Source organism: Diospyros lotus, chromosome 5, assembly GCF_014633365.1.
Source record: "Diospyros lotus cultivar Yz01 chromosome 5, ASM1463336v1, whole genome shotgun sequence".
Taxonomy (NCBI): domain Eukaryota; kingdom Viridiplantae; phylum Streptophyta; class Magnoliopsida; order Ericales; family Ebenaceae; genus Diospyros; species Diospyros lotus.
In genome coordinates, this window is record NC_068342.1 from 7,417,727 (window position 1) to 7,427,180 (window position 9,454).

Consider the following 9,454-nt stretch of genomic DNA (forward strand, 5'->3'; position numbering starts at 1 on the left):
TGCAAGGGCAACTGAGCACTTATAGTCACAAGTGTTTCTCTACATTCATTTGCCAATTTTCCCTTTCATTCCACTTAGCACTATTTTAAATAGTGCTTGTGTGAGAATCATGCTAATTCTACTGAACTTAAGCTCGAATTGTCTATAAATCAAAATTTAAAATTAAGCTCAATCTCAACTCGTTACTTTAATTAATAAACTTTTAATGAGCCAGTGACTCAACTCGTTTAAATTTGTGACCCTAACCCAAAAAGAAAAAAAATCCAACTACATTAATTATTGACTGCTATTGACAATCTCCAGCCTCCACTTTCATTGGAGGTCCAACACACAAATTATAAAAAAAATAAAAATGTTATTTAGGTGCTTAATTTTTTTAATGTAAAAATGGAGAAACCCCGCCATACAACTTTGGTTCGAAGCATCCCTTCCTTATAAAGCACGAATCTAGCCGTAACTCCTTATAAACCACGAATTTAGTCGGGTCACACTTACATTGATAGAACAAATAATATAACAAAAGTGATATAAAATATCACCTCAAGTGTTTAATTTAAATTTGAGCATACAAGTAATATTTAAAAAAAATATTTATACATAATTAAAATCAGAGTGGCATAAAGTTATTTTTGTATTATCATAACAATCACCCGTTTTAATTATGCTGGATATATAGGATTAAACATAAAATATATTATTATAGATGCATTCATAGATGACTAGCGACTAGTGAAAGGGCTCAAACAGGCTCTTATGTCCTATAGTCTCTTAACATTAAAAATAGTGAGAAAAAAAAGAAGGAAAAAGAACAGATAGGGTTTGAGTACATATTTTATTCATGTGGTAGCCTCAAGCTGTTGATGTTTTCATCCAGTCCAGAGACTGGAACTTCTTCACCTCTGGTGCCCCGTAGCTTGAAGATCTGCATCTGCAAGTTCACAGCAAGGTCAAGCTCGTGATGAAGCCACCGAGAGACAAAGGAAGCAAGAGAAGGAAATTGTTTTCTTTTCAATCGGAGGGCGGATTTAGGAACTCACCTGGACCGCATTTTATGGTGCACTTGCGATCGCATCGCTGCTGCTCCCTCGCTGAGAAAGAACGCAAATATAATTGAAATTTTAGAACCAATCTAATGTACGCTGCTCGTTTGATAAGTTGTTCGACTAAACAAACATCAAAATTGTTTGAATACAACCAGTTGTCAATGTTTCGATAAAGACAACAAATCTCAGTCTCAGGAAAACCTAAAACCAAAACTAATGCAGGTATCGTCGAAACATTGAAGCCAAACTAATGCCGACCACTTGTTTCATAAATTGCTCCTGAGAATGAACACCAAATCGGCCGGAAACTCATCGTCCTCGAAAGAAAACAAACATCGAATTGCTCAAAAAACAACCATTCGGCAGTGTTTCAAACAAAGCCGTGGTCTTAGGAAAACTTACTTTCCCGTCCAACACAGGCAGTGGAGCAAGCATCGTAGCAGTCAGTGGCGTCCGATTCCACGCCCTCCAAATGCGATGACGAGATTATGAACAGAACCAAAGCTAAGACAACGATCTTCTTCAGCTCCATCGTCGTCTCCGATTGCAGCTGTATTTTTCTCTCGAGATCTGCTTTATGTGCGAGAAGGTGGATCTTATCCTCTGGATTGAGGGCCTGTTTGGCAAAAGCGTTTTTTAGGGAGTTTTTAAATTGCTAAATTTTTAAGTTTGGTAGTGTTTAAATTGATAATATGTTTGAATAAATGTGTTTTTAAGTTATTACTTAATAATTATATATTTGATTTAAAAAAATTGATAAACTATCAAAATATGATAAAAAAAATAAAAATAGATATGTTATTAAATAATATAAAAAAATACATCAAATGCTCATTTTAATAAAATTAATTATAAATTAATAATTAATTTATCACGAGCTTGACCTTGCTGTGAACTTACAGATGCAGATCTTGAAGGTAAGGGGCACCAGAGGTGAAGAAGATCCAGTCTCTGGACTGGATAAAAACATCAACAGCTTGAGGCTACCACATGAATAAAATATGTGCTCAAACCTTATCTTATGTAATTATAATACCGAGCTTCCGAGTTGAACACTTTTCTAAGAAAGAAAACGAAGAAGAGTTGAGGACCAAAAACTAAGCCAAGGGCTCGTCCCTTGACCTATCGGTCAAGTTACTTCGTCCCTTTACCGCTCTAGACCTAATTGAAGAGTTAAGAAAGAAAGCTCAGGTCAAAATGGCTACTTACCAATAGAGGATAGCGAAGTACTACAAGGCCAGATTGAGATTTGGAAATTTGATCGAGCTAAGCCTATACTGCTCCTACTGACTATGACTGGACAGCAGTGGACTCTTTGTCTGACCCTGCCACCTATATTTGATTTGATGAAGCAACCATTACTAGAGCAATTTCTTTAGTAGCCAGCTCAACTCCATTTAACAGGTTAGCAGTGAAAAGGAAGGCTTCATTCTTGAGTATATGAGAAGAATGAGCAACCCCTATTCAGGGAAGAGAATGTATTTGACTAGACTAGCTACCGAGCTTACTCACATAAGCTTGAAAGAAAGGGCTGAAAGACAGGTTCGACAAAAGAAACATGAGCTGAGGAAGACGGAAGAGAAACGGATTCAACTCAATCTTAGCCTAAGAGCAGTTCAGAGAAGAGAATAAAAAGTCAACGGCCAATGTCCTCTCTTAAACCGACCGATATGTCGAGATGACATCTAGCACGAGAGCAAGAAAATGAAATGGTCCCCCCACGCCCCCTTAATGTTAAGGGACTATAGGACATAAGAGCCTGTTTGAGCCCTTTCACTAGTCGCTAGTCATCTATGAATGCTTCTGTAATATATTTTATGTTTAATCCTATCCAACATAATTAAAACGGCTGATTGTTATGATAATACAAAAATAACTTTATGCCACTCTGATTTTAATTATGTATAAATATTTTTTTTAAATATTACTTGTATGCTCAAATTTAAATTAAACACTTGAGGTGATATTTTATATCACTTTTGTTATATTATTTGTTCTATCAATGTAAGTGTGACCCGACTAAAATCGTGGTTTATAAGGAGTTACGGCTAGATTCGTGCTTTATAAGGAAGGGATGCTTCGAACCAAAGTTGTATGGCGGGGTTTCTCCATTTTTACATTAAAAAAATTAAGCACCTAAATAACATTGCTATTTTTTTTATTTTTTTTTTATAATTTGTGTTAGACCTCCAATGAAAGTGGAGGCTGGAGAGTGTCAATAGCAGTCAATAATTAATGTAATTGGATATTTTTTTATTTTTGGTCAGGCTTGTAAATTTAAATGAGTCGAGCTACTCGATGTTCGGCTCCTTAAAAGTTCGCTTGTTAAAGTAAATGAGTTGAGATTGACTTTAATTTTAAAGTTTGATCTGTAAACAATTCAAGTTTAAGTTCAATAAAGTACAACTCGTAAGTACTTTTAAGTAGAATGAAAGAGAAAATCGATAAATAAACGTAAAGAGAAATATATAACTTCTTATATTAAAACTCTCTACAATTATAATGATCGTTATGTACAACTAGAGATGGCAAAATGGGCCCGGCCCGGGACCGGGCTAGGGCCAGCATTTTGCTGGCCCATTTAAGGCCGGGCCGATTTGGCCCGGCCCGCTTGGCCCGCTAATCGGCCACAAAACCCCCCTATCAGCCTCGCATCTCACCCTCGCCCTCACCCTCTACCTCGCCCTCGCCCTCGTCTTCACCCTCGTCTCGCCCTCGTCCTCGCCCTCGCCCTCGTCTCACCCTCGCCCCTCGCTCACCGTCGCCGTCGCCCTCGTCTCGCCCTCGCCCGTGCCCCTCGCTCTCGCCCTCGCCCTCGCCCGTGCCCCTCGCCCTCGCCCTCGCCCTCGCCCGCGCCCCTCGCTTTCGCCCTCGCTCTCGCCCTCCCTTGTCCTCTGTCTTGCCCTCGCCCTCTGTCTCGCCCCCGCCCGCACCCCTCACTCGCCCTCTGTCTCACCCTCACCCTCTCCCCTCGCTCGCCCTCTGCCTCGCCCTCGCTCGCCGCCCTCGCCCCTCAGTCGCCCTCGTTCGCCCTCTGTCGCCCACACCCCTCGCTCTTAGTCTCGCCCCTCGCCCTCTCTCGCTCACGCCGCCTGCCTCTGTTGCCTAGCTAAAGCCTAAAGGTAAGTTAAGTTTTGTGTTAATTATTTGCCTAGCTAAAGCCTAAAGTTTTGTGTTAATTATTTAAAATGAATTGTTTTAATTATTTGGGCGGGCCCGTGTAGGGCCGGGCCAGGGCCAGCAATCTGCTGGCCTGTTTTTAAGTGGGCCGATTTGGCCCGGCCCGCGGGCCACTTGGTGGCGGGCCGGCCCGGCCCGTTTGCCATCTCTATTGGATTACAAGTGCTCACTTGCTCTTGGACAAGTGCTTAACTCTAGCTTTCTAACTTCTACACTCTTAGCTCTTGCACAAGTGCTTAATTCTTTGTTGGATACAAATGAAGGCCTAACCCCTATTTACACTACCACTTCCTTAGAATGGACGACGGAGATTGACTTAATCTAACGATTTATAATCACTGTCTAGAATTCTCTACAACATTACATACAAAATCTCTTAGATATTTACAATGGAGGATTCTAGATTAAACCCTAGAATCATCCCATGAAATTCTCTAGAATGGCCCCAATCTTGTGCAATTCTCTTTATCTTTCTAGAGAATTTCTTCAATGCATGGCCATGGAGTTTTCCGGATCTTGCCAAATCCACCGTGTCTTGTAAGCTTTTTGAATTTTTCATGAACCTCATGGGCGTTCCTTTGATGTCAGCCTATTTGTGTCTTGAGTCTATGCCTCTTTTGGCTATTGCGATTGCCTCCAGTAGTGTCATGCATGGGGTGTGACATTGGGCTCTCTAGGCCCTGACAAGCTCGAGCTTGGTGGCTAGGTCAAACTCAAGCTCGATTCATATTAACTAAGATTGAGTTTAAATTGAGTTTTCGATTTGAATCGAGCTTGAGTCTAAGCTCAAGTTTGCTGAGCTATGTCTAAACTCAACAAAACTTGATTAGACTTAGTTATATTGCAACCTTAGTTTTGGTTTGTATTTTTTTTTTTTCACTTAGTTATATTCCAATAGTGACTTGCTCTCAGTCACGTATTGGATTCTTTTACACCCCTTTATCATATCATTTCTTATTATATGAGGTAAAAAAAAAAAGAGTACTCAAGGCATAGAGGGACTATAAGAGCCTGCTTGCAATCCTTTCCCAAGTCATATCAGAATGCATCCCAATGTAATAATGTATTCTATGAATTGTTTTATCTAAAATATTAAATAATTAAAGCTTATGAGTATTGTTGGTTGCTATAAAAAATAGGTTTTGACTTAAATTATTATGTCTAAATTAATGTCTTTGACGGTGGATGTGTTAGACCTCCATTGCATGTGGAACGTGGTAGGTGCGACAGCAATACGATGAATGGATATGTTTGGCTAGATTTTTTTTAATAGAAAAAATGTATAACTTACAACTTACGCTAGAGCATCTTTTGAGCAAATGAAAAAAAATAAAAAAAAAATAATCTAACATAATTAGGATTGGCAATGGTTTAATTTGATTTCATTTTTTGTCAAAATCATAACTAAATCAAACTTAAACTACTAAAACCAAAACCAAACTATTACCCATTTGGTTTTGAAAATTAAAAATCATAATCAAACCATTCGATTTCAGTTCGGTTTCGATTTTAATTATGATTTTTTTAGTTTAATCCATACCAACAAAACAAATAGTATTCATAATTTTTTTTGATAATTTCACAACAAACAAAGATAAATTCTAATAAAGTTACCTTACTCTTACATAAAGTTACAAAACTTCTTGAATATAAAATCACATCTCCAAACCTACAATCGTTAAGATCAATAAATTAATATCTTCATAATTAAATTATAATTTAAGCTAAAAAAATTTAGCTACGAAAGTTAATACCTTCATCAACAACATTAATATCTTTTTGGTAAATTGATGTATATCCTGTTGGTTCCTAATGATGGCAAATATATCCCAAGAGGGGGGGTGAATTGGGATTAGGTAGATTTTCGATAATTTAAAACTTTGATTGTTGGTAGAATACTAGGTTTCGAAATATAAGCTATATGTTTCGAAATAAAACTTTCTGTTAAGTAGGTTTCAAAATCTACTATATGTGTTTCGAAATATACCTTACTGTTATAGCTAGTTTCGAAATATGAAATGTATGTTTCGAAATCTACTTCACTATTTTGCTTGATTCAAAATCTTTCGACTTGTATTTCAAACTAATAATCTTTGATAAAGAAGATATACATAAATAAGAGTATACCAAAGATGTTTGTATATCAAAGATATGTTTTGTATGTATGTGTATAAGTTTATACTCAAGAAAATTATTTTAGCCTTTGATAACAAATCTTATGATAACATATGCAATAGGTAATAATGATAAGCAAAAGCTAAAGAACAATTGCACACAAGATATATAGTGGTTCGGCACCCGCCTACTCCATTACCTTCAAGCTTACCTACTTGAAGGATTTGCAATGCCAATCACTTTTACTAGTGATCACCACAACAAGGGTTTTACCACGGTTCATTCCAAAACCTTACAATGTGAGTTTTTACGGGCTCAACTCAAACCTAGCACCAAGTGAGTTTTTTCGGGCTTAACTCAAACCTTTTACACCAAATGAGTTTTAAGGCTAAACTCGAACCTTCAACACAATGAGTTTTAGGCTCAACTCAAATCTTACAACATTAACAAGATAATCAAATTTATCTTTACAACCCAAAGAGCAATAAATGTCTTACAGCATAGTTGTACAAACCTCTTAACTTGAGGTGAGGAGAGCTGGAGGATGATACTTCAGATTTCAACTTATTTCTTCTCTTCACACTTGCAATGCACAAGAATAGGATGTGTGTAGATCTTCTTAAAAGCTCAATCAAACATTTTAATCACCTCTTGTGCTTGTGTGTGTGTCTCTAGTGTGTGCTCATTTGTTCTTGCTTGTTGTCTCTCTATCAATCTCTATCCCTCTTTTCTTGTCTTCAAATATCTGCTATTTATACCAAGATATAGAAATCTGGCCGTTTATAGCCGTTAGAGACAAGACAGGAAAGTAAGTTTCGAAACATACAAAATGTGTTTCGAAAAATCACATAAATAGACCAAGGTTTCGAAACATAGACAACAGGTTTCGAAACATACAAGCCTCCAGCTAGACAAAGCACTTAGAGACAGCAGATAGTGGGAAACAAAGTCTTATGCCCACTTTGACTATTTTATAAGCACTCACATTCAAATTCAAATTTGAATCTCTTAAGCATGGAGAATGCATTAAAAAATACTTTGAGAAGCATTTAGATAAATACAAAAATGCAGAACAAATGCATCTCGGTTTTCAAATGAATCTACTGACCGAATGTCAGAGGTTTCGAAACATGACATGATAGGTTTCGAAACATACCTCTCTGGAAATGAGGTTTCGAAACATATCTCTCTGAAAAAGAGGTTTCGAAACATGGTTCAAAACCTGAATTGAAAACACATACAATGCAGAGATGTTTCGAAATAGCATACACAGAAAACATTGAAAACCATTTCAAAGGGGTTTCGAAACATGCATGGAAACATGACAGATATTCAGAATGATTTGCTTGAAAGCATAATCCACAGCATGTATACATCACACAGGTTATTTACATTTCTTTAGTTTAAGTAAATGTCCACATTTTTTTTTATTTATATTTTACATCCATTTACTTTAATACATAAATGTAAATAACAAAGTACCCTCTATTTGGATTCAATAAAAATACTTAGAAAATCAAAATCCAAATAAATAAGAAAGTAGATTTTGGAATTTAGTACAACCTCAAGTTTTAGCAATAATACTACCTCCAAAATATATACTTTCTATTTAATGAAAAATTCTTTAAAAATCGTTTTAGCACTAATGAATGTTAGATATCAAATTACTGAGAGATAGTTTTCTAAAACGAAAGATCCACCATTCAAAATTATCAATGGCATGCTTAATCACACTTAAACCAATCTTAACAATAAGATTCAAGATATGGGCAGAACAATGCATATGCAATAAAGATCCACCATTCAAAAGACATCCAACATTCAATTTTGCTTTAATCTTACCAATCATGCTATCATTGGTAGAGCAATTATCCACTGTAATTGTGGATAATCTTGAGTTCACGTTCCACCCAAGCATAGCATCAATTAACACATCGGTCAACACATCATTTGTATGAGGGCAAGGGACATAGATAAACCTAAATGGCATACAATTATAAATTATTAGTAAACTTAAAGTTTAAAACTACAATTATCAAATTTAACAACAATAAAACAATATACTAAGTTATAAAATACTTGTCATACCTCAAAATTTTGCTATGCAATGTCCAAGACTTATCAATGAAATGTCCTGTAACAGCCATAAAACCCTTTTTTTGGTTACTAGAAGTCCACATATTCATTGTAATAGCCACCCTACTATCAATGTTTTCAATCAAACTCATCACTTTATCCATTTTTTCACTATAAATCCTCATGATATCATTCTTCAAAGTATTACGAGAAAGACACTTGAAAAGAGGTTGAATGGTACTTGTGAAATCTTTGAATCCACTATGCTTCACCATCAAAAGAGGATAATCATGCATAATGATCATCTTTCCTAATTTCTCTCTTTCTTTTTTTTCATATATGGACCAGAAAAGATCTCTCATTTCAAATCAGATTTTATAAACATTTGCCGTACATCTCCTACCAATCTTCTCTTAGGACACCTATTGAGATATTGCTTCATAGTTGATGTACCATTTGTTGATTTACCTGCAAGTAATTTCTTACAATAGTTGCATTGAAACTTAATTTCTTTATTAATGACCACGCTTTGAAAATGTTTCCATACATCACTTCTAGTCCTACCACCAATTTTCTTATTAGAAACATTTATCTCTTGAGAACTCTCCACCGGTATTAATTAATGAGTTTGTTCACCGGACGAAGATCCGATCACAAAACATTGTTGTGTGCTGCCACTTTGCGAGCATGCCATATTCTGTAAAAACTTTCTCAAAAAATACAACAACCTCAACAAAAAATCAAGTGTAAATAAGTAAAAAAAAATATGACCAAAAAAAAAAAAAAAAAAACGTACCAGTTATACGAGAGCCGAGAGGCAGAGGGCGAGCAAAAGGGCGAGAGCTGAGAGGCAGCAAGGGCCGATTAGAACGAGAAGGGTCGAGCGAGGGAAAAAGTCGAGAGACAGCGAGAGCCGGAGGGCAAGCGAGGGCGAGGGAGAGCAAGAGAGGCAGATAGCGAGGACGAGCGAGAGTAAGAGGGGCCGAGCCCTAGCGCGAGCCGATAGGCAGTGAGGGTCGACGAGAGCAAAAGTTGAGAGG

The 9,454-nt window shown here is 36.8% G+C and overlaps 1 long non-coding RNA gene across 1 annotated transcript; it reads right to left on the reverse strand.

Annotated features, from left to right (window-relative positions):
• Positions 1–673: 673 nt before the first annotated feature.
• Positions 674–1,658, reverse strand: LOC127801878 (uncharacterized). The gene is made up of 3 exons (XR_008023216.1): positions 1,446–1,658; positions 1,038–1,088; positions 674–928 (listed from the first exon to the last, which is right to left on the reverse strand). It is a non-coding gene; the product is annotated as an uncharacterized LOC127801878 (long non-coding RNA).
• Positions 1,659–9,454: the final 7,796 nt, after the last annotated feature.